Raw genomic sequence first — 27,533 nt, 5'->3', positions numbered from 1 at the left:
ACTCTTAGAGGAAAACATAGGCAGAACACTCTATGACATAAATCACAGCAAGATCCTTTTTGACCCACCTCCTAGAGAAATGGAAATAAAAATAAACAAATGGGACCTAATGAAACTCAAAAGCTTTTGCACAGCAAAGGGAACCATAAACAAGACAAAAAGACAACCCTCAGAATGGGAGAAAATATTTACAAATGAAGCAACTGACAAAGGATTAATCTCCAAAATATACAAGCAGCTCATGCAGCTCTATATCAAAAAAACAAACAACCCAATCCAAAAATGGACAGAAGGCCTAAATAGACATTTCTCCAAAGAAGTTTTGCAGATTGCCAACAAACACATGAAAGGATGTTCAACATCACTAATCATTAGAGAAATGTAAATCAAAACTACAATGAGGTATCACCACACACCAGTCAGGATGGCCATCATCAAAAAATCTACAAACATTAAATGCTGGAGAGGGTGTGGAGAAAAGGGAACCCTCTTGCACTGTTCGTGGGAATGTAAATTGATACAGCCACTATGGCGAACAGTATGGACTTTCCTTAAAAAACTAAAAATAGAACTACCATATGACCCAGTAATCCCACTACTGGGCATATACCCTGAGAAAACCATAATTCGAAAACAGTCATGTACCACATTGTTCATTGCAGCTCTATTTACGATAGCCAGGGCGTGGAATCAACCTAAGTGTCCATCGACAGATGAATGGATAAAGAAGATGTGACACATATACACAATGGAATATTACTTAGCCATAAAAGGAAATGAAATTGAGTTATTTGTAGTGATGTGGATGGACCTAGAGACTGTCATGTAGAGTGAAGTAAGTCAGAAAGAGAAAAACAAACACTGTATGCTAACATGTATATATGGAATCTCAAAAAAAAAAAAAAAAGGTTCTGAAGAACCTAGGAGCAGGATAGGAATAAAGACGCAGACGTAGAGAATGGACTTGAGGACGCGGGGGTGGGGGAGTGTAAGCTGGGACGAACTGAGAGAGTGACATGGACATATATACACTACCAAATGTAAAATAGATAGCTACTGGGAAGCAGCTGCATAGCACAGGGAGATCAGCTCCGTGCTTTTTGTCCACCTACAGGGGTGGGGTAGGATTGTGGGAGGGAGACGCAAGATGGAGGAGATATGGGGATATATGTATACATATAGCTGACGCACTTTGTTATACAGCAGAAATTAACACACCATTGTAAAGCAATTATACTCCAATAAAGACGTTAAACAAAAAAGAGGACTTTCATTCATTGTAGCATTATTCATGATAGACAAGATATGAAAACAAGCCAAATGTTCATCAACAGACAAATGGATAAAGAAAATGTGGTATGCACATACAATAGAATATCATTCTGCCTTAAAAACGAAAAAAAAAAATCCTGGCTCTACCTGTAAAGCATTATGCTAAATGAATTAAGTCAGTCAGAGAAGGACAAATACTGCATTATTTCACTTACATGAGTTATCTAAAATAGTCAAACTTGTAGGAGCAGAAAATAAATGATGGTTGCCAAGGCATGGGGAAGGGAAAATAAGAATTATTGTCCAGGGGGTATAAAGTTACAGTTATACAAGATGGATAAGTTCTAGACATCTGGGGTATAGCATAGTGCCTGCAATTAACAAATGGTGGAGTAGTTTGATCAAACACTTAAAAATTTGTTAAGAGGGTAGATTTCATATTAAGTATTCTTAACATACACACAGAACATGAGGAAACTTTTGGAGGTGATGTGCATGTTTATTTCCTTAATCTTTGTGATACACACATACACGGTGTATGAATGTAATCAAATTGATCAAATTGTAGACATTAAATTTGTGCTGTTTTTTGTACATCATTTATACCTCAATATAGCTATATTAGAAAGCAATTTGGAAAGATGTGTACTCAGGGTCAAGATATAAGTTAAAAATTGTAAGATGCTTCAGGGACATTTTCATGTATCTTTTGTAAAGGTATAATAATATTTGACTTTTAAAGCACAAATCATGTCTATGTTTAATAGCGAGGACTCTGATTTTATCTTTCTTCAGCAACTTTATACATAGATGCTACAAATGTGAGTTGAGAAACCAAGTCGTCTAATCTCCCTTTCTAAGCCAAACATCTATTCTTAACTGCAAGAAAATATATTCTAACTAAAATTCTAAAAAATAAGCTTCAGATACCTAAAAGTTCCCTCAATTTTTAAAAAATATTGCAAAGCAAGAAAACTATGTATTGTTTGTGTTTCTGCATAAATGCAGAAAAATTGGGGGTTTCCAAATAATGATGAATTATTGGAAAATAATATTACAGAGATCATGCTAGTTATAATTGCACATAGCTAGTAAGAGTATGGTATGAACTCTGAAAAAATATATATATATATATTTCTACCTACATATCATCTATCTATGCATTGTCTATTTCAGAATATTCTAGGAAACATAAGAATATACTGTATACAATTCCATTCACATCCATTAGTCATGAGAGCAATTACCCCATCAAAGTCATGTAGCATTTATATAGCTCCACTCTACAATTATGAGAGAATATTGGTGAAAACAAAAAATAATGTTTTAGTGTTATTTTAGAAATACATTTGACCTCAGGTGTCTCTGAAAGAATTCTGCATCAGAATTGTGAACCACTAATTTATGGAAAGGTTTCCATTCCCAGAACATTTATATTTATTTTAATTTCTAGGAAATGGTTCACTTTGCCAGCTTCCTTTTCCCTTCTATGATATGTATATGTGTGAAGTGAATATAAGTAAAGAAAAAGATAAACATGTTGAACTCTTTCATACCAAGGAAGTCTGCAAGCATAACATATTTTCTAACTCAGGTACAAAATCACCGAGACTTTGGTTTTATATTTTTACTGATAATAAAATTACACTTTGAATATTTCAAGTATGATTATTTTCTTCTAAGTTTTCAATTCACTTTTCAAATTACTTTAAGTATTTATTGTTTCTTTTCTGAAATTAGAGTGTAAATTGTGTGTTCCATTCATTGTAGAAAAATTGAAAAAGAGTGTAAAGAATATTAAAATTATCTGAAGACTTGGTATACTCAAAGACTCACACTGTTTTATGAATACCCTTACCATTATAATAATATTATATTATTTATAGAACATACAAGAATAACCTCCATTTTAAAGTACTGTTATATTCTAGGGGTGTGTGTGTGTAGGTTTGTGTGTGTATGAATGTCTGAGTATGTGGATATTCTCTTACATTTGTATTCAACAAAATGCTCTACAACTAGGTTTTCTATGATTTTCATTGATCTAATAGGTTTATTTTTTGTTCTAGTACACCATTGCTTTACCTTTTATAAAGAAATAATGTATTTAAACATAAGATAGTAAAACTAGCCTGCCTTTTTTCAAATATGTTTGACATCTACTATTTCTTTTGTGTTTGTATTGAAATTTTGGAGTAACTTTATGTAATTGAAAAACAGGCTTATGGTGATAGAGTATATTTAAATAGAAATCTTATTCAGAATCATTTATAGTATTGATTTAGACAAATATTCAATCATATTGTGTATTATATTTTGATCAGTATTGAATATTTATAATAGAATTAACTTCTAGGAAACTTTTAGGAAATAACGTGTCATTTGGGTTATTTGGTGAAATGGAATATTCATTCTATTTTAGTTTCTATCTTGTTCTAAACACATATAAGTTCTATCCTATTATCATTGATATATATGAGAGTTACTGACTTCTATCATTTTATGTTGTAGCAGAGTAGTGTGTCCAACTCTTATTGTATATGTTCTAATGATACGTTAGCTTCCTGTAATCTTTCCAAGTAGAAAGTCATATCCTCTGTTAATTAGAGCAACTAGCCAAAATCTATCAGTCTTTTCCATTGTTCTTCCTCTTCTTGCAGGACATCATTAAATAACTGTGGTGGGCATTCCCTTCTTATTTTCAATTTTTCAGTAAACTGCTGCTAGTGATTTACCATTAAGTATGTTACTGCTTAATAGGTTGATTTAATCATCATGTTCAAGATTCTCTTTTATCTCAAATTATGGTATTTTCTTTTCTAAAATAACCCATTCCTTTATGTTTGAATATCTTTTCAGAAGTTCCCTGGTGATATGTATCATACAATTAATTTTCAGATAAAGTGAGATTAGCCATAGTGTTGTATTTCCCAAAGGACAGCATGTGAAGCCTGAACTTGACTTAGATTTAACTTCTAGTATTACAGTGGGATCCTTTATTAAACTATAATTGTTGGGCAGGTTTAGATGCAGCCAATTAAGTTTGTACCTTTTAGCATTGTCCAGACATGCACTATTAAGATACTACTAAAATCACTATACTACTGCTTCATTTTCTAATTCTCAGAGTTGATAAAATACATGAGAAAATGTAATCCTTTGATACCCTGCTCCTAGGAATCTTCCTCTTTGTGCTGCTACCTCTTAATTTAATTAATATTTCTATAAATCTCACCATCCCCTACCTCTGCTTTGCATTCTTTTCCTTGGAAATTTCCATTTCTGAATAGGTTAATTTAAAATGATTTCAGTCACTATTCATTGTTTACTATTATTCAATAACTTTCAGGGAAGAAATAGCATCTGAGTGACTGAAAATCAACTTACGTTGCAAAAAGATGGCCACTTAAATTTTTGGTTAGTATAATTTTATTCTTTTTGGTTAGAAGACTGAATGGTGAGGTGTAAATCATGACTCTTTCCCTTGTTTCAGTTAAATTCAATGTGTTCAAAATTACGTGCCATGAAATAAAATATGGATAGTTTAATGTTTTCCTCTAGTCATCTCTATAGTAGACTGTTTACAAAAATGACTTTAATTATCCTGCTCTCTGTAATCATGTCCTCGCAAATTGATTTTGCAATGCTTTTCATCGAGAAAAGGAGTCTCCTCCACTCTTTGAATCTAAGTTGACCTTATGATTTACTTTAGTTAGTATATTACAAAGTTTCAGGTTTCTAGTTCTAAGCCGTAGCCTTCAATATCTGAGTGCTTCAAGCCTCCCTTTTGGGTCTCTTCCACTACTATGGAACAAATGCTGGAGGAGAGCTCAGTTTTCCAGACATCCATTCTAGATCAGCAGTCAACAGAGCTGCCTACAGGTAGCCACAGACACATGAGGGATCAGAGCTGAAACCAGAAAAACCTACTCAATCTATCATTGTAATAATGAGTCTGACCCTGTTTGATATTTGGCTGCTGACAACTTTTGGGCCTTACCTCTTCCTCTTTCCCTTCTGTCTCAAATCTCAGAAAGCTGATAAGAATATCTGTGTACTCCCTCTTGTGGTGCTCACAGAATTTAAAACCATATAAGCCCTTTGCTGCACACAAGAGCCACACCCTGGTGCCACTCCCTAACCACTATGAAAACCCAAGCCAGTCTCCTTTCCATGCACTCTCCAGGCATTTTTAGGCCAGCTTGGAAACCTGGCCTAAAATATCTCATTATATAAAATATCTCATTATATAAGTAATAAACTTTTGTATGTCCTCTTTTTCTGTGTGTGCGATCATCTGTCTTGACATTTGGGGGTGGGAAGAGTTGGCATATCCTGTTTCTGAAGAATGCCTAAAACAGCCATAGACTTACGAGTCATATAATTAGTATTGTTTTAAGCCATTGAAGTTTACAGGTATCATTATGATTTATATTTAAGAAAGATTATATTTAGAAGCATATAGGATATTTTTGTTTTTATTTTCAGAGTTGTGGTATATTTCTGTACATGAGCATGGATTATCTTTAAGAGTGTCTTATAAGCATTTTAAAATAACAATGAGGGACACTTCATGAATGGCCATCAACCCAATGTCACTTTTAGTGAGAAATCTAAAATGAAAAACTAAGGAGCTCTATTATTTATCTCTTGTTACAATAGTTATTTATTACTTCACAGTTTTCTATGGATCAGAAGTCAGGCATTGGTTTATCTGGGTCTTTTGCTTAGGACCTCACAAGACTTCAATAAACATGTAGGATAGGGCTGAAGTCTCATTTGAATTTTGACTAGGGATGGATCCACTTTCAAACTCACTCAAATTTTTAGCAGAATTCAGTTCTTTGCATCTTTAGAATTGAGGACTCAATCATCTTTCTGTCTGTCAGGCAATGACTTCCCTCAGTGACTAGAGGCGTCTCACAGTTACTTGCCAAGAGGGTTTCCAAAAATGGCTGCTTGCTTGTTCAAACTCAGCAAGGAAGAGAGAGAGAAACTCCATCAAGATGGGTTCTCCAATTTTATGAAATGCAATCATTTAGTAGCAAAAACATAATCATATATATCCTGACATGATTCTCATTTTCTGTTGATTAGAAGCAAGTCACATGTTCTACAGACATTCGAAAGAGATCACATAAAGGCATGAATATCAGAAAATAGAGATCATGAGGGTCATCCTGAGAGTCTGGTTGCAAAAGGACAAATTTTCTGCAAATCCATTTGTTCACTTAAGCTAATATATTATTTCTAGCACAAAGGGAATTATTGAAACTTGATTAGATAATAGTTTTTTCAAATTATGTAATGGCTAGAATTATTTATTTTATTTTTTGTTTGTTTGTTTGATTATAGTACCATGGAAACTTCGATTACAGTTAAAGTTTTGGTTAATGCTTACCTGGTTTCAGTTTCAGCTTTGAAACATGACCTCTTTTAACCATAAAAAATTATTTACTAATTCTAAATGTCTGTTTCTTTGGCTGAAAAATAGTGCTAACAATGATGCCTGCTTCATAGCATACCATGAAGCTATCTTAGCTTTATTTTCAAAACAAAGCAAATTTGCAAAAAATGTTTATTACTATTTTTACATTACTCTTTTGGCATTTAACTTTGTTTTGGCCTTCATATTATGAAGTCATATATGAAAGTGAATTTGGGGGCAGCAATTGTTAGGAATAGTGACACTGGAAACATACCTAGAAGCATGCAGATAAGATCACGGCCTGTGCTTTGTTTTTTATATATATATATATCAATAACCAATGTTAATGTGATACTGAATAAGTAAGCTTTATAATACAGTATACAAAGTTATTAATAGATAATACAATAAAATGATATTTAGGAAATCCAAATTTTTACATTTGTACTAGTTCTAAGTGAAATAACTAATTAGGCTTTTTTCTTGTTCCTTTGAAGAAAATACCTTTAACCTAAACTCATTTGGTAAATAAAAATATCTGGTCTGAAGCCCTGTAATTAATATTATATAATTTGTGTGTATTAAAGATCCAGTTTTTATTTATTACTCTTGATACAAGCTGTTTCTAAGTTTATTTAATGTGTTTATGCTTTCTTATGACTTTTAATTTGAATAAAATAGAACCATATGTTTTATTTTTACACTACTTTATATAACTAATAATGTACTGGAAAATGTGCCTCTAATATATTAAATCAATATTTAGAGTGATTCAAATTAGATGACTGAAACATTTAACTATAATATTGAAAAATACAGTACATAGAATTTCTAAGTATTGTGAAAAGTTTGATAATTTTATGGTGAAAAGGAGAAATAAAGTCAGTCAGATATTAAGAAATAATAAGACAAAATTAGAAAGTTTTCTAAGACTAAAGAAAATAAAACATTATGACTGGAGTAAAGGCATTTTCAGGAAATAACTGAAGGGAATATAAACATAAATTACAGAACTAGAACTAGATACTTGAGATGGAGAAATGTGAAAAATAAAAAATCTATTTGTTTTGAATTTGATAAGCACCACTTACCACACCTTCCTCTTCTTACCGTTTATGCTATATGATGGTTAATTTTATGTGCCAGCTTGACTAAGCTATAGCACCCAGTGATTTAATTAAACACTAAGTGTTGCTGTGAAGGCATTTTGCAATGGGATTAACATCTACCTCTACAAGTGACTTTAAGCAAAGTAGATTACCTTTGATAATGTGAGTGAGCCTCACCCAACCATATGAAAGCCTTAAGAGCAAAAACTGAGTTTTCCAGAAGAAATTCTTACTCATGACTATAATGTCAGCCCCTGCCAAGTTTCCAGCCTGCCAAGCTACCTAATTTTAGACTCAGGACTCCAACATCAATCCCTGCCTGAGTTTTGAGATTGCTGGCCTGATTTATGAATTTTGTACTTACCAGCCCTAACAATCACATGAGCCAATCCTTAAAACAGAAAAAAAACTCTTAATACATACACATATAAATACATATATGTGTATATATGTGTGCATAGATCTAGACATAGATCGACAGATATAGATATAGATATAGATATAGATACATATATAGATATATCATATTGGTTCTCTGGAGCACCCTGCTTAATACTGGCATCAATTCTAAACCAACTACTCATTTTTTCCAAATAAACTCCAAACCTTTTTTATCTCCACTGACTTTTATTTTTTATTACTACTTCTTGTTTGAGGTTCCACTCCAACTTTATAATTATTTATTTTCACTTTGCTCATATGGATTGCCACCCCACTGTAATTTGGTGCTTTTTAGGAAACCTAGATTTCATAGCCCCACCTTTGGGCTAGAATCCATGGGAGAATCCTAAAGTCAAAACTTCCCAACTCTCTGATCATTCCTCAAATCAGAATATTCTAGTACAGCCCCCAAGCCAGTTTCTTTTGATCTACCCCCTATTTATTTGATATCACCCTATACGCATCCTTCATAACATTTCCCAGAATTTGTAATTGTGAGTAATTGCATATTTTTAAAGTTTAGTATTTGACTCCACTAACCAGGCAATAATATCCATGAGCTAAAGATTCTTTTTTTTGTGACTGTGTGCCCTGTTCCTGTAGGGTTTGGACATTAGGTTGATGAAAATATTTTTACTGAAAGAGCAACAAGAATGTGTTTCATTGATAGAGAAATGTTGTGATTTTTCCTTTCCCCTTCAGTAGAATCTTCCTTGATTAAAAACACTGCTGTACTGAAATGTTACATTTCCTGGGTGATTGAAAAGAAGTAAGAAAGGGCAAATGTATTTAAAAAAAAAAAAAAGTGGTTTTGTTTTGCTTGCCTTAGCCAAGTCTCAGCAGTAGGTGTAGTTTGTTTGCATGATCCCTAATTAACATGACACCAGCTCTTGGGAGAAGGTCTTCCCCACACCAAAGAGAAGAATAGCTCAAAAATATCAGCAAGGGAAACAGGAGGTGTTTACCCAATGTTAGTTAGTGGTATGCATATGTGACTGCAACTCCATTGGGCTCTCTGAGGCTGGTTGGATCTTGGTCAGCATCCTACCTTTGTCTCTAATGGTCATTCCTTATCACCATGTGAAACCCTATTGCTTGCAGCTCCTTGGCCCAAACTAATGTCATGATTCATGTCTTTCTCTTCACAACTCGCAGTCCACAAATTCATCATCTTATCTCCAATGGGGCTGAAGGATTAGCTGATGACATTATTTTCTTTCAGAAAGAATATGTGTCATTTTTTTAATCACATGACATTTTATTTTTGATTTTCAAGAGTCTATTTTTCGATACTCAAGTTATTCGTATTTAAAGCTTTCACTTCTGCGTTCTCAGTAAGTCAACCATAATACACCTAGAGGTAACGTGGGTAGAACGGCATTTATGTGAATGTTCAAAAAGAGTAACATAAACATGAACATTTCAGGATACAGTCCTGTTACAAATGGATGAATGAATACATGATTGGATGGGTGGGTGGATGACTGAGAAGATCATAATGAAACACAAGTGTCACACAAACACAGCATATGTTCAAAATACAATTTGATACTGAATAATCAATAGGCAATGTGGAAATCAAAGTTTGTTTTTCTTATGTTAATAGTATTAAAACATTTTGACTCTCTGATGGATATTTGTTGAGAGTTTTGGGGAAATCATGTTTTTCATCCATTTCCCTACTGTTCTGCAATTTATTCAGATTTTGAAGTTTATCCATCTATTTCTGTTTACACTCCAAGAAAGATATTTCACTTGATTAAATAACTTGCTCAATGTTTTACAAAAAATAAGAGACAAATTTGGTCTGGGAGCACAGGGCCTTGACTCTGTTGTTCTTTTCTTTCCTTTGTTCCAGGCTGTCACATTTATATATTTCTGAAGTAAAATTAAGTAATCAGAAATAGTGGAAACTGTCAATACTTTGGTTTTGAATCAAAGGCATAAATAGAGATATGGTCTGACACAATTTAAAATGTTTTATGGTTTTATTTTTTGATTCATTTCATAATATCTTCCCTAATGATATTTTGAACAGACTAAAATTTATCAAAATAATTATATTCCTAACCTATTTTACTGGATTATGTGACTAAACAGATTTGCAATACCTTTATTTATTACAGTTGCAATTAAACTGCTTTCATTTATGAATGCATCAAAATATACTTTCTTTAGTTATAAAGTACATGATTTCACAATTTACTATAACCATTTGATATTTTTATAACAGAATTGGTGAGTAATGAAACACTTTAATAATTATAGAATTTACAATGGTTAAACTGCACAATATACTCGCTACTATTTTGAAAAGACATAGGAATAATTTGCATAATTTACACTCATATGATTCACTTCTAAGTGTAATGTGATGCACAGTACTAAGCTGATTAATCTTTCCTTGGTTTACTATGAAGAATGTGGTCAGAGTTTTAGTGAATTAATTTGACCACCATTATGTGTAATGGGCTGAAGTTACATTAATCTACTAAGTGATATACCCATCAAAGCTTATGAAGAACTAATTCATCTGAATAGGAACTAACAATATGGATTATATTTTCAACACAAGGAAAGAACACTATGCATGGTTTTGTAACTTAAAATTAAACTTTAGTCTATGTAAAAAGATACATATTTATTTTTTCAAAATACCAGTTAATTTTTCATAGGGTGATGGTAGTTGAAGAAATGTGGTGGGTAGCATTTGTTAGAGGGAGTACATAATTATATTAACCCAAGTGTAACAAATGTCTAAAATGTACTATTATTAATTTTAATGCATAATAAAATATAAATTACAACTCCATGAAGAGAATTAAAACTGAAGATTATAAAAGATCATTATAGATTCAATTTGGTAACTCTTTCAGATTCATTAATAATCCTCCAAGTGAGAAATCATCAGCACTGGGAATGTACCCTTAGCCAGAAAAATCAGTTAAATTTTCTACCTTAGTTCTTAACTTTCTTTAATATAAGTACATACAAACACACACACGTACACATCCTATGCACATACACACCATACACACACAAACACCCCATATAATTTACTTAACATAAATAATATTTTAAAAGAATATATAAATTAAATATAAAATTATTTCTGATACTCTAGAATCAGTATGCATTTTTTTAATTCAATGGTTATTTAAATAATTTTTAGAACTTTTAAATCTATGACATGTGTTATGGACTGAATGTTGTATCTCCTCAAAAATTTTCTGTTGAAATTCTAATCTCTAATGTGATGATGTTAGGAGGTGGAGCCTTTGGGAAATGATTGTCTTGAGGGTAGAATCCTCATGAATGGGATTAATGACTTTATGTCCTTTCTGCCCTATGAGGACACAGCAAGAAAACAGTTGTCTACGAACCAGGAAGGGGGCCCTCACCAGACATCAAGTCAGCAGGTGCCTTATTCTTGCCCTTCTCAACCTCCAGAACTATATGAAATAAATGTTCTTTAAGTCACACAGTCTATGGCAGTTTATTATAGAAACCTGAATGGACTAAAATAGCATATATTTGAAAAATATGATCAGTGAGAAATGTATGGTTTAAGTTTGAATGAGTTTGATTATTATGAAAAGATATTTGTTATAATGCCACTTGAATGCAGAGTATACAGATTTGATACAATTGTTTAGAGTCAAATATTAAGGCATCAAACATTGAGGCATGTCCCTCAATTTATGCCAAAACAAATTCAGTTTTAAAACACTAATATTGAAATAATTTGAAGACATATTAAAACATACAATCCAAGGAAAGAATGAAGCTTGACAGATTTACTGCAGAGAAATTGAAAGATTCTGTGTCACAAAGACCATGAATAAAGCTAAAAGCAAATAATAAAATCAGGAAGATACTTGATTGTTTATATTTCTGCATAATCTTTATTAAATTATAAAAAAGTAAATATGAATTTGGAATTGAATAACAGTCTCCATACACTTCAAATATGATAATTTGCCAGCTTCCTCTTACTTTCCCACCAAGAAAATCCACTTTCAGGGCCTGAGATTTATTTTTCTGCCTCCTTCTCTCTCTTTTTCTCTCTCCTTCACTCTTCACAGACATATATATATATTTTTTTCACAAATATATAATTATATGTATAAAGTATTACCCTTCCAACTTGTTTCTTTGTGCCACTGGGAAAAAATATCTTAGACATTTATTTGTGTCCACAGATATGGATAAAAACTGCTATTTATGGCTGCATAATTCTCCATATATCCTAACATATGTGGAACAAATTATTATGTATGGCTGTATAGTCATCTGTTCACTGTAATTTAGTCAAATTTTGCCCTGTTGATGGACATCCACATTTTTTCTAGGTTGAATGTAATTTTATGACTTCTGAGCTCTGTGAGGCCCATCCTAGAATCATCCGGTTTCCTGAAAGGAGAGCTCCTTTTGTAAAGGGTCTGTGGCTCGTTTGCATACTGAAGCTTTGGCCCGGGGTTCTGTGATTGGCTTTGTCCTGCTTCTGCCACATCTCTGCCTCAGATCCCCAGACCATGCGACAGCTCTGCCTCCCGAAGCAGAGTTATCTTCCTCAACTTCAGCCCATCATTCCCTAATTCATTTCTTGTTTTTGTGCTACACAACTTCTGCGACTTTTGCTATGTTCTTTGTATTGTAGAATACGTGTATTGTGCTGACCATTAACGTGCTCTACTTTCCCTGACTCTTTGAAATTCTGATCCCTCATTACCAGTAAAATAAACTGCAGTAAGGACTGAACCCAAAGACTGCAGGATTATTTTTTCCATCATGAAACTGTCTACTACCATCACCAACCCCTCCTGCTGTATACATAAAAAGACAGAGTTATGCGATGCACACACACAAGACCTACATGCACAGAATATCTGTAACAAGCTAAGGAGAAATGATCTAGTAGGAATGGGGCAGAGGGAGGATAGGAAACCTATAATAAAGGTATATATGCAGAAGTACACTGTAGTAACTCAGAATATATAGTACAAAGTAATTAGCAAGCAGCAACGTTCTCCAAAGATACTTTATTCACAGATTTGAAAGACTGGAAAAATGAATCAATTGTCGATATCGGAAGTAATTACATGGGTGGGCCCTCCCACGTCTGTTGTGCTGGGGAAGATGTAGCAGCCTCTTCTCCGAGCCACCCCTTTGCCTCCCAACTTCTCTGGGGCCCTCGGCCGCCCGACCAGGGGCCCCAGGGCCGCGGGCTCAGCCGAAGACCACGGGCTCTGTGTCAAACCAGCAGTTTGCGGGTTTGCGCAGTTTGCGCCGCACCCGAGGCGGCGCCGGAGGAGCCGCAGCTGCCGCACGGTGCCCGCGCCTCTAAGTGGCTCACTGTGCGCATGGGGTTCGGCTTCCCGTCCATGACCTCCCGTGCTGGGGTCGCGCTCAACACCCCGCCCCCCGGCCCGTGGATGTGTTTGTGCACCAGAGTAAGCTGCACACGGAGGGCTTCCGGAGCCTAAAGGAGGGTGAGGCCGTGGAGTTCACCTTTAAGAGGTCTGGCAAGGGCCTGGAATCTCTCCGAATCACCGGCCCTGGTGGGGTGTTCCGTATTGGGAGCGAGAGGCGGCCCAAAGGGAAGAGCATACAGAAAAGCAGATCAAAGGGAGACAGGTGCTACAACTGTGGAGGTCTAACCATCATGCCAAGGGATGCAGACAGCCACCCCATCCCAGAAAGTGCCACTTCTGCTAGAGCATCCACCATTTGGTGGCCTCGTGGCCACTGAAGGTCCAGCAGGCTCCCAGCTCACAGGGAAAGCCAGCCTACTTTCAGGAGGAGGAAGAAGAGATCCATAGCCCTGCCATGCTCCCAGAGGCACAGAGTTGAGCCACAGTGGATGGGGGCTATCCTTTTGTGATCAGGAAGTTTTGAGGAGCAGGCATCAATCGGCAGAGTAGAGACATGGGGACAGCGTGGGTAGGGGACAGCTGGCACTGTCATATATCTCAGGCCGGGGTCCACAACATCCCCCACTTCCCTCCTGGTGGGGAGAGGGGTGAGGCAAAGGAACTCCAGTCATGCTCTATCCAAATGCACATGAGGGCTCTGGGGGGGGTAACCCTACCTACATGCTTTATCTGAGTCTCCACCCGCAGAATCTTCAGCTTTTGAAAGTGGCCTGGATAGAGAAGTTGTTTTACTCTTAAAGAAGGATTTGGAAGAATATTTCCCAGCCAGAGTGAAAAGATTAAGCATGAGACCAGATTGATGGGCCCAACTCACAAGCCATTACATTCTGTGGGAGGGAATATCTCAGGCGTAAGGCAGGGTTTTCCACATCTTGTCTCCTCATAACCCCCTCTTGGGATAAAGTGCTGAGAACTGTCCCAAGCAGTGGGTTGTAATGACAGGCAAAAGGGGTGGTTATGGGAACAACTGTAGACCTGCTGCGTCTAAGCTCATTCCCACCCCATTCTGGGCCAATACAATTTTATTTATTTGCTCCCTTGGATGACTGTACCTTGGGTCCCACTTTCTCCAGGTTGCCAACTGCACTAGCTGTGTGCGAATGACATATCTTGTGCACTTTAACTTTTTTTCTGTAATATAAGTGTTCTGGCTTTGTATTTTTGTGTATTTTAATCTAAGGCCCTCATTCCTGCACTGTGTTCTCAGGTCCGTGAGCAATCTCAGGGATAAGTCGGCAGCAGCTCCGGGTCTGCACAGCGGGAATACTTTTTGTTGCTCTATCACCAGAGAGAACAACTATTTGGAGCATATAGCCTATTGAACGACCTCATTTTTGCCAGTTAGAGCTGGCTTTTCTGCCACAGTGTTCTCTTGAAACCCCACCATCTTCAATGTTTCATGGGAGACTAGATTCTAACTGGGTTGCCCCATGACTTGGTCTCCTTCTACTGAAAGATTGGAAATTGGTCTAATCAGGAAAAGGTGGTGCAGAGAGGTTAGGAGAGGCTGGGCCAGGTAAAAGGTGCAGAGAGGGGCAGCCTAGATTAGGCAAAGGTCATCTGTACATGTGATAAAGGATTCCTTTTCCAGACCTCTAGTCCCAGGGCACAGGACTTGCTTTACATACCAGATGCATCCTTCACTGGATTGGGCTAGGCCTACCAGGCACAACAGGGTGTATGTGTGTGTTTTTGTAAAAAATGTGAGTTGGTAAGGATAGGTTTTAAGAACGATGCCTCTGTACCCATCTTGAGCTGCCCAGGGATGGATATATGAAGCAAGGACAAGATCCTTAACTTTTAACAATTCTGGGCTTTTCCTCCTTGGCTTGCAGAGAGACCATCAGCCATGGCTTCTTTGTGGTTCCCAGAGCCAGTGTCCTGCCCTGCTGCAGCAGTGATTAGTGTCACGGATTAGCTAAAGGAGAAAAGGGGGTTTCGTCTACATGCTGTGAGCTCACTGCAAACCTACCTCAATGTGTTGTAACGGGGCAAATGCAATAGAACACATTGGGTGATGTGTGTCTGATCCTGGGTTCTTGTCTCCCCCAATTGCTGCCCCCCCTCTAGTTATTGTATTTGTCTGGGCTTTGTAGGACTTCACAAGTAGCTGATTTGGTGATTGCTAGGTGGCTTAGTTTGTGTAAATATAATGTGTTGGTCTTCTCCATGTTCTTTTGGGGTTTTATTGTTTACAAACTTCTTTTTATATTGAGAAAAATAACCAAAGTATCTTTGACTAAAGGTTCTGTACCAGGCAGAAAGATCTGAAACATAAGCTTGGGGGCCCCTCACCTTGAAGTGAGGGGTCTTAAACCACACTTTTGTGTTTCCCTTCCCCGATTTCCTATTTCAAACAAGATCTTATGTCCTAAAAACTAGATTCCTACCCCTTTGTCTTTCCCCCTTCATGCTCCCCCAAAATAGTCCATACACCTGTATTTAATTTGTGGGGTGTCTGTGATTAAATGATTTGTGCAAAAATCCTGAAGAAGCTAAGAACTCTCCATCCCTTGTTCCCAGTCTCCTGAGTCATGACCATTCCTTGATGTGATTCATGCCAAACAGACTGCTGACTTTGGATGAATTAAAACCTAGTTTAATCTCTAATCCTAGGTTGGAAAGAAGCAATGAGGGGGCCTTCCATGTAGAAAGTGGGGTTGAGAGACCACAGAAGGAAAGATGAATGTATATCCAAGTCACTCAGGAACTTTTATGAAGGTGCAAGAAACGTCAAAGTGGCCATGAGATTGTTTAATAGGAGACGGATGAATGTAACTCCATGTTTACTGCTAGAAACCAAAGCTTTCTGTGAAATCTTGAATTTACGCGGAGGAAGGGAGAGTAGAAAAACATGTACCTGTCTGCTCTTTCCCTCATCGCTTCCCTTCATTCCTTAACTGCAGGTGAATGAGCCTCTTTGGGCTTTGGCGACCCCATCTAGGCAGTGTTTATTTGACGGTTAATTTTGCTGTGCCAGGTACTTCCTTTCCCATTTACTATCATTTTATAACACACACGCTGACGCTTTTCCCTTCTCCTTCTTTTCCTTGGTAAAAAACAATGAATAAAGACTTACTGGTACTGAAAAAAAAAGAAGCAATTACATGACATTATATGAATATGCAAGTCACCAGAGGAATGATGTTTGTCATGGCTTGATTGATGTAAAATTATAGAATAAAAAACATTTTATTCTTTTTACTCTCAGATGAAAAGCTTAGCTTACCTTCAAAGCTTAAAGGGCATAAATCTTTTGATATGATTGGAAACAAAAGCACTAATGAAAATATTAGCTCCTTTACTGTTTATAGCTGTTATAGCAACATTACCTGTTCAGTTCTCACTACTACTTCTCCTCAGATACTTTGCACATATCTCAGAAGCAACCAAGATGAGGAAAGAAAGTATGGAATTTTAATAAAAGCTATACTTCTAAGTTCCTAGGAATAAACTTTTAATTTTAATTCTCCTAAAGAAATTTCTACTTTTTTGCAAAGATTCATATATGCTACAGTGAATCTATCCTAAAGTAGAGACTACATAGAGTATTTGACTACCACAGATACAGCTGAAGATAACTAGAAAAAGGTAGTATTTTTTTTCTGCCTACTTTCTTACCAATTCTCTTACTATTAAACATCATCACAGCTTTTCTTAATCATGTCTCCCAAGAAACTATTAAACAAACACAAGAGCTCACTCTTATTTCACCTGTCTTGATTCTTGATTGCAAGGTAGTTTCCCAAATGAATGCCTGAGTACTGAGGGCCCAGTGTGTGTCACCAGCCTCACTGAATGAATTTAAGAGAGAATCCAAAGGAAGAAATGCCAGGAAAAGCTCTAGCTGCTCTACTGGACAAGCAGAGGCTCCCTGAGGTTTTCAGTTTCCCATGCAGAACTCAGCTGCCTGCAGATCACTGTAGGGAGGAAACCCATGAGAGACCATTGCCTGATCAGTTCAAGGATTTGAAGACTATCAGGTAACGCAGCCTAATGAAAAGAAAAAATGCACAGGGAAAGCAAAAAAAAAAAAAAAAAGTTGATTTGAAAGTCAATACAGAGAATTCTGTACCAATTGCTGAAGAAAGAAGGAAGCATGTGTCTCTAAAGGATACAGTGGCATGGCTGCAATGGTCTGTACAGGTTATTAGATAAACAAGTGTTTGTGTGAAACAGGGCAGAATGAGTGCCGGGTTGCAACTTAAAGTATCAGAAATGGCATCCCCTGTAACAACTGCATTGGAAAGGAGTGCATAAATAAGAAAATGTAATGCTATAGGCACTTAAAATTGTCTGAACACATTATACATTTAATTTTACTTTTCTCTAAGAGAGCAAAAATACCACAACTCAATTCAGATATTCCAGGTTATGTTCAGAATTATGAAAGAGAATTGAATGCGCAGAGATCATCTTCAAAGTCAGTCAACAGAGGACCACGTTCACCAGAAGTTTATACACTGGCCTGAGCACACAGCCAGTAAACTCCATAATCTTTGTAAACTCCAACACTAATTAAAATTTTACATACATTAAATCAGCTAATCATACAAAAGACCTTTTACTTTTACTATAACTATTTTGAGATGAGATAACAGAAGCCCAAAGAATGCAACACCAGTGGTTGCACGGTAAGAATTAGAGGTGAAATTCAAACTCAAGTTTCAGAGTGTATACCCTTCACCATGACACAGTGCCATTGCCTTGAACGCTGAATGGCAATATAAGACAGGATAAGTAGAAAATAGTTGCAAGCATCCCTCTCCCGTACACATTTTCATGATTCTTGAGAATGTAAATATGCAATCACATTTTAATAGCATTATTTTAGCATTTTAATGTGTGTTTGTAAAACATTTACAAATAAATGTAAATTGTACTTATTTCCATAATTCAGGGGTAAATGCATTAATTTCCAATCTGTTATTTTTTTTTCAGACTTTTCTCTCACTATTCCTTCTTCTCTGTGAGTTAGAAAAATCATTTTATTACTTCAGAAAAATAATGATCAGAAGTGGCCCTTTTGTTATATAAATTCAAAGCCAATATATATTCATTGTTTCAGAGTAGGAATAGAAGTCATGTTTAACCTGAATATAGCTATTAGTATTATGGTTTGGTAGTATTAATATTTGTCAGATTCTATTCTAAAACTGAGAATGACATTTTATTTTTATTTCAAAAATTCTGTTTTGTTGGGTGGGTGTTAGGAGACCAAAAAAAAGCAGACAAATGTTTAGATAGAATATAAATCTCTACAGCTTTGTGCTAAATACTTTTTCTTGTTTACTAGAAAATGAAGTTTTTCTTTTCTTTTTTTTTAAGGGTTTGGTTTTTTTTTAGTTTTTTTGTTTGTTTGGTTTTTTTTTTTTTTTTTTTTTAGTATTTTTGTTGGTTGGTTGACACTACAGGAAAAGATTGAAAAGGAAAAGCAGAAAAGTTTTTTATGAATTTGGTAAGCAATGAAAATGAACAATGTTGCTTAGAAACCTAAGTGACAATTTGTGGCAGGAAGCTGTGGAAAGATCCAGTTTACCAGCTCTACATGCAATCCAGCACCATTTTCTCACCTTGGAGAGTTCGGATGCAGCATCCTTGTCATAGAACTGGGATTTCACAAGGGACACCATCAGCACTGGCTTCTCAGAGGGTCCTTCTGGCAGTCTCTGAGGCGTAGTCATCAGCTATGGAAGGAGTTGGAGAAAATTATTGTGGCAGAAACCACGGAGTTACTGCAGTGGACAAGCTGTATGGCAAGCTCATGTGGGCCTTCTCAAATGGGCAGCCAAAACAGGGAGGAAGGCTCCTCAAGGGTGGAGATTCAGGCACCAGAAAGCACACCCTTGGGGATACAAGTCCTTTTATTTGAACATTAAGTGTGACTCATTTTGTAGCCGTAGACCTGTGATGCCAGGGTGTGTGCATTGTGTGTATATGTGTGTGTGACTGTGTAACATTTTTTTTAAAAATCACATTTTTCTGTAGTATACTGTTTCATTACCTGCTTCTTTTTTCCTTAGAAGTATAATGTGAACATTTTCCCCAAACATTAACACTTTGAAAATTAAAATGCAAAAAATAAGTTGATTCTTCCCTTCTCCCTCCATCTAAAGTTCCATTACCATTTTCTTCCATTTCAAAAGGACGTTGGATGGAAATTTCAGTTTCCCCTTCTTATAAGATGTACGGTACTAACATGTATATTTTGAAATTCACTGATCTTATCTAAAATAGCAGGCAATTACCTCCCTGCCTCTTCTCAGGGCATGTCTCTCCTATCCGTGGAAAGGGCAAGATAAGTGTCAGCTCATAGCAACTTAATATTACAACCTGGTAATTTTTTTTCCACTTAAAAGAGATTAATTTATTGAATTGTTTCTTAAAATGTAATTGCATACATGGATGTTCCAGGGAATAGTAGAAGTCATAGCTTAAAGTTAGTGTGTTTCCTTGAGTCATCCATTGTAATTTTGGTTGGTAATAAGAAGGTAGAGAAAAGAAACAGGTATTTACAAATTTTCTGAGCTGTGTCTATGTTTTTTGCTCACTTGGTGTTCTTGAATATTTTTTATCTGAATTCTAGGAGGGGATGCCAGAAAGGCTGTGGTGGAAACACACAGGCTGACTCACATCATATTGGGGGGTGGGAGGATGGATGAGGCTAGGAGCTAGCCAGAGAAGTAGTTCAATAAGTGACCCTAAAGTTCCTTGAACTTGTATAGTAATTGTGGTTTATGGTCTGTTTTATCTTCTTTTGAGCCTTCAATCAATTTTCTTTAAAAATTAAATCTTATCCTTTACTGGTCTGTGGAGTAATAAGAGAAAAGATGAGTTCTACACTTAGGATGTATTAATAAGAGAAATTAAGAAAGAAAATGCCTAAGATATATTACTTAAATTTTTTTTTAGATATTCCCTTTTTAGTAGATCATCCCCCCAATTTTTATTTATGTCAGCTTGTTATTTTAAATGACTCACTCTCATTTGTTAGCAAACAATAAATGCAACCACAATTTTTTAAAAAATAATTTTAAAGAATAAAGTTATTTATGTAATATGGACTTGGCAATATTAAGAAATACACTACATAATAGTCACTTCTCAAATGTAGGAAATAATGAACTAAGAATAATTTGGGTACTATCCAATAAACTAAAATTTTAAAGATATATTTTTTTCAATGCAAGTGTTTGGAAATTTACAGAGCTGGAACTTTTTCAATTACCGATAGGCACAGCACATCAATGCAAGTTGCAGTTAGGCAATCCTCTGCATTTTAGAAAAGGTCAAGCTGTGCAAAGGAAATGAGTGCAGTTCATATGCGTGAGAACTTAGAAAGTACAAGCTGTGACAATGAATTCCAAATCTTAACTAATTACTGGTGGTTTCTCCAAATAAAATGATACTGAATGTTCAAGCATGCTTAAGGGGAGACTTTCTACCTTAGCTGGAGTTTTAAAGAAAATGATGTTATTTTTTTAAGAAGTAATTTATAGTTTGTAATATCTCTTTTTTAATAATCATGCCTTATGATTCTAATATACTGTGAGACAAATAGGTCATTATTCCTATTTGACTGAAGAGAAAAACAAAACTCAAAGAGAATTGGCAACTTGTCAAGGTCACACAGGTTGTAAGTGACATAATACATGAAAACTTGTCCTCTGTTTCTTGGAAATATTTTCAAAACATGATCTGTTTTAAAATCAGCATGGAATTTTCTTGGGGTCTCATCAACACATTCATGTAAATTCTTATACATAGTTTCACAAATTTAGATAAGCTACAGAATGCTTCAGAATTATATTTAGATTGTTGCTTTACAGGGTTAATGTTTTTAAAATATCAAGTCAGTATTAAACCAGTATATTCTTATTTTCAGTAATTCCTAATCATCCTAAAACTCTTTTATCAGAATTCATGTGTGATTGACTCAGAGCCATAGAATTTTTTAAAAAACATGCAGACAACCATTTTCACTAGTTAGAAGGATAACAGAGCTTGGTGTCCATCCCAAACGAAACCCTTCGGGCAGAGAAAAGGGAACATGATAGAAAAATCTCTAGGAAAAAAGAGATAGAGAGAGAACAAAGAAAAATAAGTTTGACTCCTCTCACTTATTTAGAATGGAAAGCAAAGAATAAGGAGGGTGAAGAGTTAATTTCAGAGTCATCACCTCCACTACCACCTTCAACTCTCAGAGTCAATATCCAGATGATTATGGAGAATTACCTGAAAGAAGTTGTACAAGCATGACCTAGAAACTTAGAATTTCCCCACCAGGGACCTAAAGAGAATTAAGCCTTAATGTCTTAAGGTGTTCATTATGTATAATGAAAACATCCTATGCATCTAGTATATGGTACTAGTACCATCCATGGGACACCTGAGGGACAGTCACTCAAACAATGTCCACTGTTCTGTGGTTCAGATGGGGGAGGTTAGTGTCACAAGGCTTGCCATCAGACTGAGAGCCTTGTGTCAGAGAAGGAATATGCTTATTTGGATGATAAAATGCTGTTTTTGTCTCAGAGTCCACTCTGGGTGACCAGAGTTCCAAGGCTGTGATAAAGAGACATAGGGTGGTTGTTACAAGCTCTGGACATTAAATGCCTAAGGTGTGAAAGAGGAGCCTGCAAAACTTAGAGCACTTAAAGACTGATGGCAGTGCAGGACAGGTGTTCAGTGACAGAATATGACAGAACTTGACAGCGTTTCCCTGGTGACTTTGTGGGACAAGCCAGCGTACCAGCAGATTCAATGAGGACATACGTCAGTGTGCAGATGTAGGTGGCATGGACACCTCAACCAGGAGATAGTGTGGGTTTTGAGCAACAAAATTTCATTATTGTTGTTTCTCTCTGTTTGTTGTTGTTGCAGCTGCTGCTGCTGTTGCCATTCTTCAGTTAGAGTGAAATCTGTCCTAAAATCAAAACTAGTTATAAATAGACATGGAAGCTCAAGTTTGCATAGAGGTTCAGTTCTCTCTCTGTAAAGGATATAAGTCATTCCCTCATTATCAAGAGACTGTTCATCTTCTGGTTGAATACTGAAATCTCTTAATCCTAAATACATATTTTGCACTTTAATCATTTAAACCTTTTATTTATTCTCCTTTGTACTTTCCCAAATGATCCTGATTTATCCCAAGTTGCAGGAACTATAACCAAGTAGAGATATTTAGTATAACAACAAAAATTACTGACTAAAATTCTGATACCCTAATCTTGCCTATACAAATTGTTTCTACATTATTAGTATATATCGTCCATAATTTTTGTATTAAAGTTAACAACATAGTTAATGTTGATAACTCATATTAAGTACCTTGCTTCTAGACACTATTTGCCAGATTTTTGCTTGTTTTTCTTCTTCATTGCATCTTTTTCTGTTAATTTTAATTTAATAAATGCTGAGTATGTCAGGAAACTATCAAATTCATTTTGAATTTAAATGCTCTTCCATGAATGACAGGAATGTCTTCCATTCTGCGGTTATTTAAGTACTCAAAAGAATGCTTTCTACTGTAAACTTATGACAATTTTAAGTACTAAGTCAATGATGGTTTTCTACGGATGTCATCTCATGTATTTTTCTGAATATTTTACTCCAATAAAGAGCTATCTTTTACCCCTCATTATTTAATGGTTATAGTGCTTCTTAGATATCTGCTGTGCTTATCATAAATTATATAAGATAAAATAAAAATTCTGTAATTGTAAAGTTTGGCTGATTCATAACATAATATTTTAATAATAGCTCAGTGATATCCACTTCTGTCTATGTGCATTACAGAACAATACTAATGATTAACTTTTATTTCAAATCAACATCAAAGCATCTAAAGAAAAAAAAGAGACCAGGAAGTGTTGTTACTGGAACATCAACGTCACACTTGTACCACATTAGCCAGTTCTGAAAGCTCTGTGACATAGACAAAGGTTATAGACTGATGGATAATATTTATGGAACAATATTTTCTCAGACTAGATTTTTCTGCTGCTTATCTCTAATGGTTTTTATCTGTGAGTGCTGCTCAGACCACAGGACAATGATCTACAAGTGGCTCCTTGGTGATGTCAGAGGAAAAGGTGATAATTTAACTTTGCACATGTATATCTCACATAATTGGAATAAAATTTTATTGATTCTCTTGGACATTTTATAACGTTCTTCAAAATACACCTTGAAAGTATGTGCATTTCCTAAAGGAACAACATTGGCCAATTGATCTCAGTCAACCTTGAATAAACAAAGTGTAAACTGTCACGTCATTTCTCCATTATCTTTAAATTTATTTATTTATTTATTTATGGCTATGTTGGGTCTTACTTTCTGTGCTAGGGCTTTCTCTAGTTGTGGCACGCGGGGGCCACTCTTCATCGCGGTGCGCAGGCCTCTCACTATCGCGGCCTCTCTTGTTGCGGAGCACAGGCTCCAGACGCGCAGGCTCAGTAATTGTGGCTCACGGGCCCAGTTGCTCCGCGGCATGTGGGATCTTCCCAGACCAGGGCTCAAACCCATGTCCCCTGCATTGGCAGGCAGATTCTCAACCACTGCGCCACCAGGGAAGCCCTCTCCATTATCTTTAATTTTTAATTTTTATTACAATATGCTCTATTATGGTATGTGTTGTTTTTTATATATTAAATCTTTAGTTTTTTCAGTGCTATTACTGCCTCATGGTTTGTCTTCTATTCATAGAAACTAGATAAGTTATTAATAAATATTCATTTAAATTTAATATTTTGATTAAAATGGTAATATTAATATTGCCCTCAGAATGCCATAAATATAAATTATGAATAGATCTTAAGTTGGGAATGGATAATGTGAATATTTACAAATAATTGTGTAAGTGCAACTTCTTTGTAAAACAAGCAAAAGCAGAAAATGATCACCTCAAAATTACAATTTATTTTTCCTCTGATGTATTTATTCTAGTCACCATGACCCTATATGTTGTAAAATATTGTCAAACATCATCAAAATCATCAGGAATCCATCAAAGTTCCAAAGTAATTTTCAAAGTACAGTGACTTCTTTTTTGAAATATAAAAAAAACTTTTTTGACAGTAAGAAACAAACTTTCTTTTTAATAAGAATAAAAAATTAAATGAGATCGGACCTTCAAGAAGGCAGAGGATTAAGACATGGAGATCACCTTCCTCCCCATAAATACATCAAAAATACATCTAGGGGGCTTCCCTGGTGGCGCAGTGGTTGAGAATCTGCCTGCCAATGCAGGGGACGCGGGTTCGAGCCCTGGTCTGGGAAGATCCCACATGCCGCGGAGCAACTGGACCCGTGAGCCACAATTACTGAGCCTGCGCGTCTGGAACCTGTGCTCCGCAACAAGAGAGGCCGCGATAGTGAGAGGCCCGCGCACCACGATGAAGAGTGGCCCCCGCTTGCCACAACTAGAGAAAGCCCTCGCACAGAAACGAAGACCCAACACAGCCATACATACATACATAAATAAAAAGAATGTAAGCAGACAAGAATAGCATTAAAAAAAAAAAAAAATACATCTACATGTGGAACAACTCCTACAGAACACCTGCTGAACGCTGGCAGAAGACCTCAGACTTCCCAAAATGTAAGAAAATCCCCACATACCTGGGTAGGGAAAAAGAAAAAAGGAAAAACAGAGATAAAAGAATAGGGAGTGGGCCTGCACCTCTGGGACGAAGCTGTGAAGAGGAAAAGTTTCCACACCCTAAGGAGTTCCTTTACTGACGGGGACGGGGTGTGGGAGGGGGTGAAGCTTCGGAGCCACAAAAGAAAGCACAGCAACAGGGGTGCAGAGGACAAAGCGGAAAGATTCCCTCACAGAGGATGGATGCTGACCAGCACTCACCAGCCTGAGAGGCTTGTCTACTCACCCGCCGGGGTGGGTGAGGGCTGGGAGGTGAGGCTCAGGCTTCGGAGGTCAGACCCCAGGGAGAGGACTGGGGTTGGCTGCGTGAACACAGCCTGAAGGGGGCTAATGTGCCATAGCTAGCCGGGATAAAGTCTGGGAAAAAGTCTGGACCTGCCAGAGAGGCAAGAGACCTTTGTTTCGGGGTGCTCAAGGAGAGGGGATTCCTTCCCAGTGTGCCCACAGCAGGCAGAGCACCACCTAAGTGAGTTCCAGAGATGGGCGTGAGCCGCGGCTATCAGCTCAGACCCCACAGACGGACATGAACCACTACCATTGCTGCCACTGCCACCAAGAATCCTGTGTGCAAGCACAGGTCACTATCCACACCCACCCCGGGAACCTGTGCAGCCCACCACTGCCAGGGTCCCGTGATCCAGGGACAAGTTCCCCAGGAGAACACACGGCATGCTTCAGGCTGTTGCAATGTCACGCCAGCCTCTGCCCCTGCAGGCTCACCTCGAATTCCAATTACGACAACCATACCCCTCCCTCCCCCTGGCCTGAGAGCAAGAGAGCCCTAATCAGCTGCTGTTTTAACCCCCTCCTGTCAGGGTGGGGAACAGACTCCTGAAGGTGACCTACACACAGAAGCAGGGCCAAAACCAAAGCTGAACCCCAGGAGCTGTGTGAAAAAAGAAGAGAAAGGAAAATTTCTCCGTGCAGCCTCAGGAGCAGCAGATTAAATCCCTATAATCAACTTGTTAAACCCTGCATCTGAAGAATATCTGAACAGACAATGAATGTTCCCAAAATTGAGGTGGTGGACTTTGGGAGCAACTGAAGACTTGGGGTTTGCTTTCTGTGTCTAATCTGATTCTGGTTTTATGTTTATCTTAGTTTAGTATTTAGTGCTTATTATCATTGATGTATTTGTTTATTGGTTTTGTTGCTTGCTTCCTTTTATATATATATATATATATATATATATTTTCCCCCTTTTCTATTTTTGGAGTGTGTATCTGTATGCTTCTTTGTGAGATTTTGTCTGTATAGGTTTGCTTTTAACATTTGTCCTAGGGATCTCTCTGTTCATTTTATTGTTTGTTTTTGTTTTTGTTTTTGTTTTTCTCTCTTCCTTTTCTTCTGAGCCGTGTGGCTGGCAGGGTCTTTGTGCTGCAGCCATGTGTTGGGCCTGAGACTTCAAGGTGGGAGGGCTGAGTCCAGGACACTGGACCACCAGAAATCTCCTGGCCCCATGTAATATCAATCAGTGAGAGCTCTCCCAGAGATCTTCATCTCAAACCTAAGATCCAGCTCCACCCAATGACCAGCAAACTCCAGTACTGGATGCCCCATGCCAAACAACTAACAAGCCAGGAACACAACCCCACCCATTAGCAGAGAGGCTGCCTAAAGTCATACTGAGTTCACAGACCCTCCAAACACACCACCGGATGTGGCCCTGCCCACCAAAAGGACAAGATACACTCCCACCGACCAGAAGAAAGGCACCATCCCCTCCACCAGGAACCCTACACAAGCCACTGAACCAACCTCACCCACTGGGGAGAGACACCAAAAATAACTGGAACTACAAATCTGCAGCCTGCAAAAGGAGAATCCAAACACAGAAAGATAAACAAAATGAGAAGAAAGAGAAATATTCAGCAGATGAAGGAGCAAGGTAAAAACCCACGAGACCAAACAAATGAAGAGGAAATAGGTAGTCTACCTGAAAAAGAATTCAGAGTAATGATAGTAAAGATGATCCAAAATCTAGGAAATATGATGGAGAATATATTAGAAATGTTTAACAAGGATCTAGAAGAAATAAAGAGCAAAGAAACAATGATGAACAACACCATAAATGAAATTAAAAATACTCTGGAAGGAATCAATAGCAGAATAACTAAAGCAGAAGAACGGATAAGTGACCTGGAAGATAAAATAGTGGAAATAACTGCCTCAGAGCACAATAAAGA

General features: G+C 36.8%; 1 pseudogene across 1 annotated transcript; it reads left to right on the top strand.

Moving 5' to 3' along the window:
* Window positions 1-5,518: 5,518 nt before the first annotated feature.
* Window positions 5,519-25,657, top strand: LOC309624638 (protein lin-28 homolog A pseudogene; annotated as a pseudogene). Its single transcript has one exon. The product of its transcript is annotated as a protein lin-28 homolog A pseudogene (transcript).
* The last annotated feature ends 1,876 nt before the right edge of the window (window positions 25,658-27,533 follow it).

Source organism: Balaenoptera borealis (assembly GCF_965194805.1).
Source record: "Balaenoptera borealis genome assembly, chromosome: 2".
Classification (NCBI taxonomy): Eukaryota; Metazoa; Chordata; class Mammalia; order Artiodactyla; family Balaenopteridae; genus Balaenoptera; species Balaenoptera borealis.
The sequence above is the reverse complement of the archived record's forward strand: the minus strand, read 5'-3'. Positions and strand labels throughout refer to the sequence as shown.